The sequence below is a fragment of the Aphidius gifuensis genome, linkage group LG2, assembly GCF_014905175.1.
Source record: "Aphidius gifuensis isolate YNYX2018 linkage group LG2, ASM1490517v1, whole genome shotgun sequence".
Taxonomy (NCBI): domain Eukaryota; kingdom Metazoa; phylum Arthropoda; class Insecta; order Hymenoptera; family Braconidae; genus Aphidius; species Aphidius gifuensis.
In genome coordinates, this window is record NC_057789.1 from 6,010,629 (window position 1) to 6,020,997 (window position 10,369).

Below are 10,369 nucleotides of genomic sequence, written 5' to 3' on the forward strand. Positions count from 1 at the left end.
AATAATAGTTGAGCAAAAATTAAAAAAGCAGTGTAATCGAGTTTTTTTTTTTTTTTAATAAAAACTGTGATCATCAGTTTGGAAAAGTAGAATGAAGGAGCACGATAGTATCTTGAAAAAAAAAAAAAACATTAAAGATTGATCGAAAATATAAGAAAGTAAACATACCGGGTGCTTCAATCGAAAAATAATAATAAGAAAAAAAAGTTAATTACAAATCATCTCTACAGAAGCAAAATTGGGCGACCACACCACGTATACAAAATATTGAAAGTCTCATTCACTCATATAATATACATACAGTCATCTCACAATGTTTTTTTATGCCATCAATTCAGTGCCAATCTTGTTCAGCAGCTCAATAATAATGTGGCTTTATTGCAAACGAACAAGAAAGAATGCAAAATTATTGGAGGTGGATAAAAACTTTAGCTGCTGTTTTGATGATATTGATTATTGTTATTTTCATTCAATGGCAACAGCCCAAGGGTGTTATATAAAAAAAAGAAATTTATAAAGAGACAAATACATAAAAAAATGGCCAAGGTACGCCAAGTAATTTTATTGATTGTATGCAAAAAAAAAAAAAAAATTGTGTGTACACCTTCATCAAAAGCTTGACCACAAAGTGCAAAGAATTTTTATAACTTTTGAATTTTAAATTTTTTTACCAAACTTTAAAGGAATATTTTTAATTTTGTTTAATCTTTTTAAAAAAAATATTGATTCAATATAAAAGAAGTTGTCGTATATAAAAAAAAAAAAAAAACCAGATCTTGTATGTATAAAATCATGTGCCAATAACAATATTTCCATGTATTTTTTGTTCAAAGAAATTCTATATAGTTTGATGTTTTTTTTTCTTTTCGTTAAATATTACAGATGAGTATGAAAAACTGTAATTTTTTTTTCTTTGCTAACATCAAAGTGTGAAAAGTTGGCTATTAAAAAAAAAAAATTAAAAAAAGTGAAAGATTGATCGGTACACAATGTCTATGCTGGAATCATGCATATCCATCGTATATATATATCAAAGACAAATGAGCGACATGTCATTTATTTGAGTGGTCGAGCCACCCGTTGGCCGTACACAGCTGGTTGTCTACAATATTGCTAATGTTAATGCAGATATATAAGTCATATTTTTACACAAGACAAAATCATGTTTACCACTGGTACACTGATCAATCTCATACACATTAATTAAATAGATTATCTACCCTTATAAAAAAATCATTATATATATCCAATAGTAAATCTTCGCACAGTATAAAATGTCATTTTAAAAATGCATTATTTTAACGTAGAAAAAAAATTATTAAAGTATTTTCAATAACTTTATTTTAAGCATTGAAGGAAAAAAAAAGGACAAATAAAATCTTAAACTTTGAAATGAAAAAATTATTTTTAAACTCACCATTTTTCATGATGTTTATCTGCAGACTGAGACATAAAACAGTTCTGTAACATAAAAAATAAAAATTTAAATATAGTAACAATAAAACAATTTTTTTTTTATTAAGATTATTTGTTTTTCTATATAAAAATGATTGATTGTAAAATTGAGCTTTGACAGGTGTAGAAATACCACAATTCAATCGACTTTTGTTTGTTTTATTAGTTGATAAAGAGGAGAGAAAAAATAAAAAAACGATTTCAAGTCTGTGATAGTGTATAAAAAGATGCACCATGTGATCTGCATAGATTATAGTCATCAATCATTTAAACGTATCACGCAGAGAAAATATATATATGTATATTCATGAACAGTGTCATTCCATTAGACCGAAGCAACTCGATCGGTTTGTTCACTTTGTCTTGACATCTGCCAGTGTTAAACATTTATAAAATGCGGGCATAGATATTAACTACACATCTATGTGCACATCAAATCCCTCATTCCTGTCTCATTTGATTATTTCATGGAGTCACGGTTTATTATGTCTCTCACATAATAAAAATAAAATTTACTCACTATTTTTTTTGATGGATGTTATAATTTACACGCATGAATTGATTATGTATAAATATATAACAGAATACATCAAATATTATCATTAGAAAATATTAAATTATATTTTCAAAAAAATAAATATACATGATATGCATTCTTGCATATAATTATAAACTCAATGTTGATACTTGAAAAATAATTATATATTTTAAAAAATTATGATAATAATAACAGTCTGATGAGAATTGTAATTTATCATTTTTTTTTTCTATATATATATCAAATGATAATTGATAAAAAAAAATTTAAATATTGGTGTATATATTAAAAAATAATTCAAAAATATTATCTAATCAATCTGTCATCACTGAGGCAAGAAAATTCTATAGATTAAAATTTAAAATTCATAAATCATGAATGTTGTGAGTCACCAAGCTGAGCAGCTACTGCATATATAATTATATCTTTTTCATCATATGTTATTAATGTTAACCAAGCACAATGAAATATTTTTATAATTTCATTTAAAGTTAAAAATAGTATTGTATTTTCAATTATATATACATATAGTTGTCGCATCGATTTTCTGAGAAGCAATTTGTTACAATCTTACAATAATAAATCTGTCTTCAATTTTTCACAACACATATACACACCCAGGAAACAAGAAGAAGACCAAGAGAATGAATGAAAAATTGTGTGTACTTTTTAAAGTACTGTATACAGTTAAATAATGAAAAAAAAAAAAATAAAAAGTTTCTATACTTGTTATATACCTACAAACATTACATGTAGGCGTATAGTAGACAAGCGACAGCCCACACATCGACAAATCCCACCTACAGAATTTTTCCCATCAATACAAATATATTCAATTGCATCAGTCGCAAACTTGAAATAAAAGTACAAAAAATAAAATAAGAAAGACGCAATAATAAAAAAAATAAAAACCTAATAAATTTAAAGAATAAAAAATGAAAAAAAAAAAAAAACGATAAAAGACTGTACCGACGATAAGATAAAATAATAGACCGTCAAAGACCTCCTTGAGGAGATTTTGTCGTCGATCGAATAAATGCGACTATATGAAATCGCGAATAATAATTACGTGAATTTAAATAGATGAGTAACTTTGAGAGGGTGGCAATCTAATCTATCGTCTTATCATGCACCCACTGGCACAAATAAAAGAAGCTTGAAAATCGAATCGAAACGTATATATATATAGCTTTTTCAAAGTGACAGACTAGACGGGCCACACGCTTTTGTCACCCTACTAATCAGACTTCAACCTTAACCTCTCACCCCGTGTTCTCATTCATTCAACTGTACAACCTTGTACCCCTCAATCCTCGAAGCAATTTCTCTCTTTCATTCACACTTTCATATATATATATATACTTTTTCTCATTTTTCTTTTGGATGTCATTCCCATTTCTCTGTACCATTAAGTATCTTTTTTTTTTTTTTTGGACTTTTACTATCAGACTGATTCTGTATATTGTGTCGCACTACACCTCTCACACTTTGTATCGAACAGTTTTCCCACTTTCAGTGATTGCCATTGAGATTTACAGTCTACATCCTTGTAATATACTTGATGTATTTCAGTGTCTGTCTCACATTTATACATTGAAATATGAATGAGTTTACATCTATATCTATATTTAATCTATTTAATCTGAGATGAAATGAAGGGCTCGCAATTCTATTACTTTTGAAATAAAATTTTCAATCTTAAAAAACAATTCGCTATTGGGGTATATATTCTTCTTGAAAATATCCAACTTTTATATATACCAATTGATGTATAATATCTATTGGATATATTTATGATGAAAAGAAGAAGAGATAAAAAGATTGAGATATCGAAAAAAAAAAAACGGAAAAAAGGATTTTGTGGCGCCATGAGTTGACTCACGATTGGTCGTTTAAACTATTCGACTATTCACTAGCAATAAGTTTACAACTGCTTGGCAGATAGTGAGCTCGAATGCAATCCCCATGAAATACCCGAACTGATTGCATCTTCATAATACACGAAGCACAGGATTATACCTATTTCTCTTGATCCCTATATATTCCTTCTTGTCGACGTCCTTCTTGATTTTCTGCAAAACCACCAGCAAGTTTAACATTTTAACTGTTCGTCTAATTTTACCATGTATATATATATTTTATATTTTATATATATAATGTGGATAAACTCTCATTCCCTTTATATACATACACATGTGTATCGTTAAATAACGCAAAATGCAAACGTATGCGAATTGTGTAGAAACATCGAATAGTTAAACTGCCGTAGGGAAATAACCGTTAAAATGGAATCTTTAATGGTTGACGTTTAATAAATTTTCCTTTACCGCTCGGCACTTTTCTCTCAATATTTTCTTTCTCTCTCTCAATTTTGTTGCTTTAATTTACTCGTGTATACTTGTATATATATGTGAGCTATTCTCTTGTGAATCTCTGTAAATCCTCTTGAGAATTGCCATCTCGAATTGCCATTATTCTTGTTTCGTTGTAATATTTTCCTGTATAGTACATAGTTACGATCGAAAGACAAATAATTAAAAAAAAAAAAAAAAGAAACCACGATTACATCGATTTGTCTATAAATATAATATCACATTCGTATTGTCATCATTTTTTTTATGACGTACAAATAAAGCTGCAGTCGTATCTATCAATAAACTATACATTCTATTTTTAATTATATATTTTTTGGCCGATTTATTTTTTTTTAAACTCACAATGATTTTATTATTAATTAATCTTTCAATATTTAGTGATTTTTTTTTTTAAAGAAATTTATTAATTTTGATATAACTGGCATCATTTTGTTTTCATACTTTAGTTAATTATGACTTTTTCATTTTGATACAGTTATTGAATAAGCGCAGACCTGCATTGGGCGATATGATTGACGCAAAATATAATTCTCACGTTTGCCTTCTATTCTCCTTTTATCGGTCTCTGTCCTAGTATATAGATTTAATTACTGAAATCGAATAACCATCAGAGTGCTTCTATTTATAATCGGATAAATGTGAGTGTTCACTTAGACTGTCAGTGTTCTTTTCATTGTTTAATTGAACTTTGTATATTAAACTGACAATACAATCACTTTGATATATTTAATATAATTTAATATACTTTTTAAATTAAGATCTTTAAATTTATCTTGATATTTTTATTCTGTAGTCATTAATTATAATTAACATTATTCAATTAATGAAAATGAGAATAAGTAATCATTGAAAAAAAATATAATAAATTAATCACAACAGTTAATTTCTGTGTAGTTAATTGATGGAATTTTTTAATTATTTTTAAGTGCAATACATCAGCACCAAAAATAGAACAAGTTATTTCTATAATAAAGTACTTAAGAAAAGTTGAAAATACATTATTTCTTTGTAAGTAAACTCAATAAAATTGCTTTAAAATTGTTTATTTAAAGATTACTATATTAAATACTTAAAAAGACATTGATCGATTTATATTTAGCAGATCATTTTTTAACATATAATATTTTAATGCCAAAATGTTTTAAATAACTTGATTTGTAAAAATAAAATTCTACAAAATAATTAAATGAAAATCAATTTTGACAAATAAATAACAAGTGATTGATTAAAATATAATAATAATGTATATTGAAGCTAAAGCAAAGTTCAGTAAAACCACCTGCCACTCGTTCACATCGTTTTTTATTTTTTTATTTTCTTAATTTTGTTTTGTTCTGAAAACAAGGCCATAGTAATCTTACCAAGTGCTTTGTTCAATTGGATTTCTTTTTCTTTATTTTTTATTTCCTATCCTTTTTTCTTATATATATATTTTATTTTTAATATAAATTTTTTATTATTATTAATTTTTTTTTTCTACCATTGCAAGTGGTCGACAACTCCACCGAGTATACCACACACACACTCATGTGCAACCTTGTGGTTTGGGTCAGAACATTGTCAGAGGGTCTATATGTAATTTTTATGGTAAGTCATGAAACTACCTTAAACATTATATTGAACGATAGAAACGTTGACTCAAACGGCATTCATCGAACAAATTGAAAAAAATAAATAAATAAATATACGAAATAAATTTAAAAAAAAAAAAAAAAATATATAATAAAAGCAAGCCGCCAGTACACTACTATATATATTTTCAAGTAGCTCTTATAAATTCAAAAGACTTGGTTTCAGTCATCGAGGTTTCTATCAAGTACGTACCTCGAGTAGAAGGAACAACTTGAATTAAAGTGCAATTAAGATTAAATCTCTGTTCTGTTTGCATTTTTTTTATTTTTATATATTTTAAATTATTTTGTAATTTAATTTGAATTAAAAATAAATTATAACACTCATAACTTTTTGACGTTAAATATAAAACTAAATGACAAAAAATAAAAATGATTATATGCATCATTGTTGATAAAATGCTTTGATATTGTCATGTATATAAATATAGACAGTTGAGAAATTTTCTAAACATTGGTAATTGGTAAGTACACTGAGAGAGGGTCGGGGAAAGTTGTCTGTCTGTGTGCAGTTTAGTTGACACTGGTACAATCACTGGTTCAGAACCAAGAGAAGCCACTAGACGATTAATTTACCGAGATAAAGTGCAATTAGTCGTACGTGTCACTGGCCACAATTAGCTCTGATACACATGAAATTGTCCGGTGGATTTTGGATTGCTTTTATCTTTGTTTGTATAGGTCTAACAATGTCTAACTATATCAAACAATCAGTGAACAAAATATATATATTTATAACTTATTTTATTCTACACTAATTTAAAAAAAGCTATCAATAACTTTCTTTATAGATTTATATATTTTCTATCTATAATCAAATGTATTTCTTTTTTCTTTTTTTTTCTCATTTCAACACTTTAAATATAAATGAGAATTTAAGAACACATGGGACCATTAATGTCAACCATTCTGAAAGGGAAAATACCTTTTAAGTGATCGTCAAAAGATAACAATAAAAAAACCCGAAAAACCCATAAAGATTTTTATTTTATTTTTTTTTTAAACTAAACCGATTACTTTGACAAACAATTAGGTGTGATCGAGACGTAAAAACAATGTCACTATATCTTCACGAGAATAACATTAAAATTATTATTATTCTCGAGTATTACTGCGTGACATAGTTTGACCTTTTAAATGAAAATAAAAAAGAATACTGTTCTATAGTAATTTACAACGTATAGTAAAAATTAATTTAAAGTTGATAAATTTTTATCTCTATGTCCTAATGAATTTTTAAGGAAATATTTTTTATGCGTTTGGCTCATTTGCCAGGCCTGACTCAGACTTGAGCCCCAAGACAAAAGTCTGATACAAGCCCGAATCGGGACTCGATTTCTACCTGGGTAATTATGATCATAATCATGATCACCCGCTGGGCATAATCTGGGTGATCTGCTTGTCATGCTTTAAAATGATCTGTAGTACCAAAAAAAAAAACTTATTTTTCTCGTGATCTGATTTATTTATTTTTTATTTTTATTCATCATCATCATCTCTTGTAATTTTGTATGTTGGCGTTATGAGTTATTAATAATTGTATACTCGTTTTGTAATGAGTAAAAGATGAAAAGCTATATTTATAAATGCAATCATGTGTTTTATATTTTAAATTTTTGTTCATTCATCATTTTTAAAATATGTAATGTCAGCTGTGTGTGTGTGTATATTGTTTTTCACAAGGATAATAGAAAGATACAGTGATTAATTAACAGTTGAACAGTTTAATTATTATAATGAAAATAAAAATATAATGTATATAATACAGGATGCTTGGTATGATATAGTAAAATGTTAGTTGCAAAAGCAATTGGGCTAGCTATACCTTTGCAAATCCTATTAACGCTATATATATTAGGTATTTTCGGATTTGTGGAATATATTATTATCAAGCAGATCATACATTCGATGGGAAAAAGAGACACCCTTGCATGTTACGGATTATATATTATATAGTTACATGGAGATGTTCATAAACGAATATGAACAGTGTGCCATGTATAGCTATATTCACATGAACGCATAGAAAATTACATGAGACAGTGTCCTAAGCATGCAAAGCTTTCTGCAGCAAAACAATGCACTAAGCTATATATCCTAGAGAATATTTGATGCTAAAACATGGACCAAAAATAAAATTTCAATAATAAAAGCCATACAGTTATTTGATCATTGTATTGATTGCCGGGTATTATTTAAATGTATGCAACAATCAAGAGAAAATATGTGTATATATATAAATATTGGATTGATAATATTTCACTAATAGATTCAACTCAATTATACTGTTGATTAATACTAAAGCTTGTATTTGTGCACTACACGATTTCTAAGAGCATCAGTGAAGCTGGTACTAAGGTTAACCCTTGATGAGTCTGGAATATTCTAACCAAGGGTGAACCCAAGGCGAATTGCTGAAGCCAAGGTATTATATAGAAACATATACATGTGAGTAAGAGAGATAGAGTTTATATTTCCTGTAGCGCAACATAATTCTATATGGCAATATATATATATAAATTTACCATGGCTCTTTGTCCTTGTACATGTCCCAAGATTCTGAAGAGACTGGAAGCGGTTTTAGGCAAGATTCACTCGAGGGAAGAAAACCGCCAAATCGACGTGCGGGCGTTTCATTTCTCTCTATCTTATATTTCTCAACATTCTCTTATTTTATATTATATATATTTATATAACAAAATGAATATATATATATATATAAGCCCTTATTCATCTCAATCTAAATGACAGAAACACTCAAAACCGCTCAACACAATGTATTTGCCTTGCAAATTAAATTTTCCACGATATTATTTATGCATTAAACTTTTACTGGTGACAAGATAAATTCATTTATAATTCTATTATATATTAATAATATAATTTTTAAAGAATATGGACGTTATTATAAAAAAAAAAACTTGATAATAATAAAATATTTAATTACAAAGAAAGAAAAAAAAAAAGATTAATTAATTTATACTAAAAATTAAATTCACTGAGCATGACTTTTCCCTTTGCAATGTCAGATGATGATCATGATGATAATAATGATGATGATGATGATGGTATATATAATTTTATAATGATTGTAAAAGGTTTCATAAAAGAACCTCGATCAATTTGATCAAGTTTTGACAGACAAGCAAACTTTTACGAGCGATTTTCTCTTTTTTTTAAAATTTTTTTTATTATAAACGCACATAATACTGCATAAAATTCTTGATAATATATGCCAGATACTTTTTGACAGATGTTGCGATGTGAAACACACGGTAATTTGGAATTTAAAATGCCTTAAGCATTGCTCTGAAAATACTAACGTCAGATATCTCTGATGGTTTTACTAAACAACTTATGAAAGACGACAAAATGCCTGGGGTTTGGTTTGATAATTCATTGATATCGAAAACATATTAACTATACAGAAAACGAATGAAAAAAAAAATGGAATATAAATAAAAAATATATGAGAGTTTTGAATTTTAATGATAAAGTATTGAATTTTGCTTTATGAGCGAATGCATACTCAATGGATTATGTTTTATGTATAATGTATGAAAGTAAACATATAAATTTTCCTACTGCAATTTTGAAACTAATTAATATATAAATACGAAATGTACATTAACTGTTAGAGAAATTTTCGATGAAAACATAACCGAGTAAATTACACATCACCACAGTAGGGAACACAGTTTGGAAGTTGACCCACGTCACCGAACGACCGGTCTTGACATGAAGTTTCTATACCAAAATTTTCAAACTAACAATGAGTGAAAGCAGTCTACTGTCATCTATAAAAGTGAATCATGAATATCACAATCTAATCATCAATCAAATCATCAATCAATACAATCCATGTATCTATAAAAGTGAATCATGATACCACAAACTCATCGTCCAATCCATCAAGAATACAAAATTATAATAATACTGTAAATTATAATTGAATATGCTGATGACAATATTTCAAAATAGTTACATAATTATATTCTCATTACATAAAAAGAAAAAACGAAAAAAAAAAAAGATTAAATTTTTAATGTAAAGAGAGATCGATAAAGCTCACAGAATAATAAATATATTGTGAATATTAATTTTAAAATCATATATAATTTTTCATTGTTTTAATCTTTGATGTCAAACATTGACATTTAGCTTTTTTCAAATATAATGATTACTTTTTTTCACGGTTTGATAGTTGAGCTTATATTTTGACCACTGGAAATATTGTTAAAACAGGGAATGAGAGAGAATTACTCTCATCAATCGACTTTGAAATCAATTTCAAGCTCGAATGACACACATATCAAAGCATCAAAGGCTGTACCATCCATCCAGTATTATTGGATTGTCCAAAAGATGAA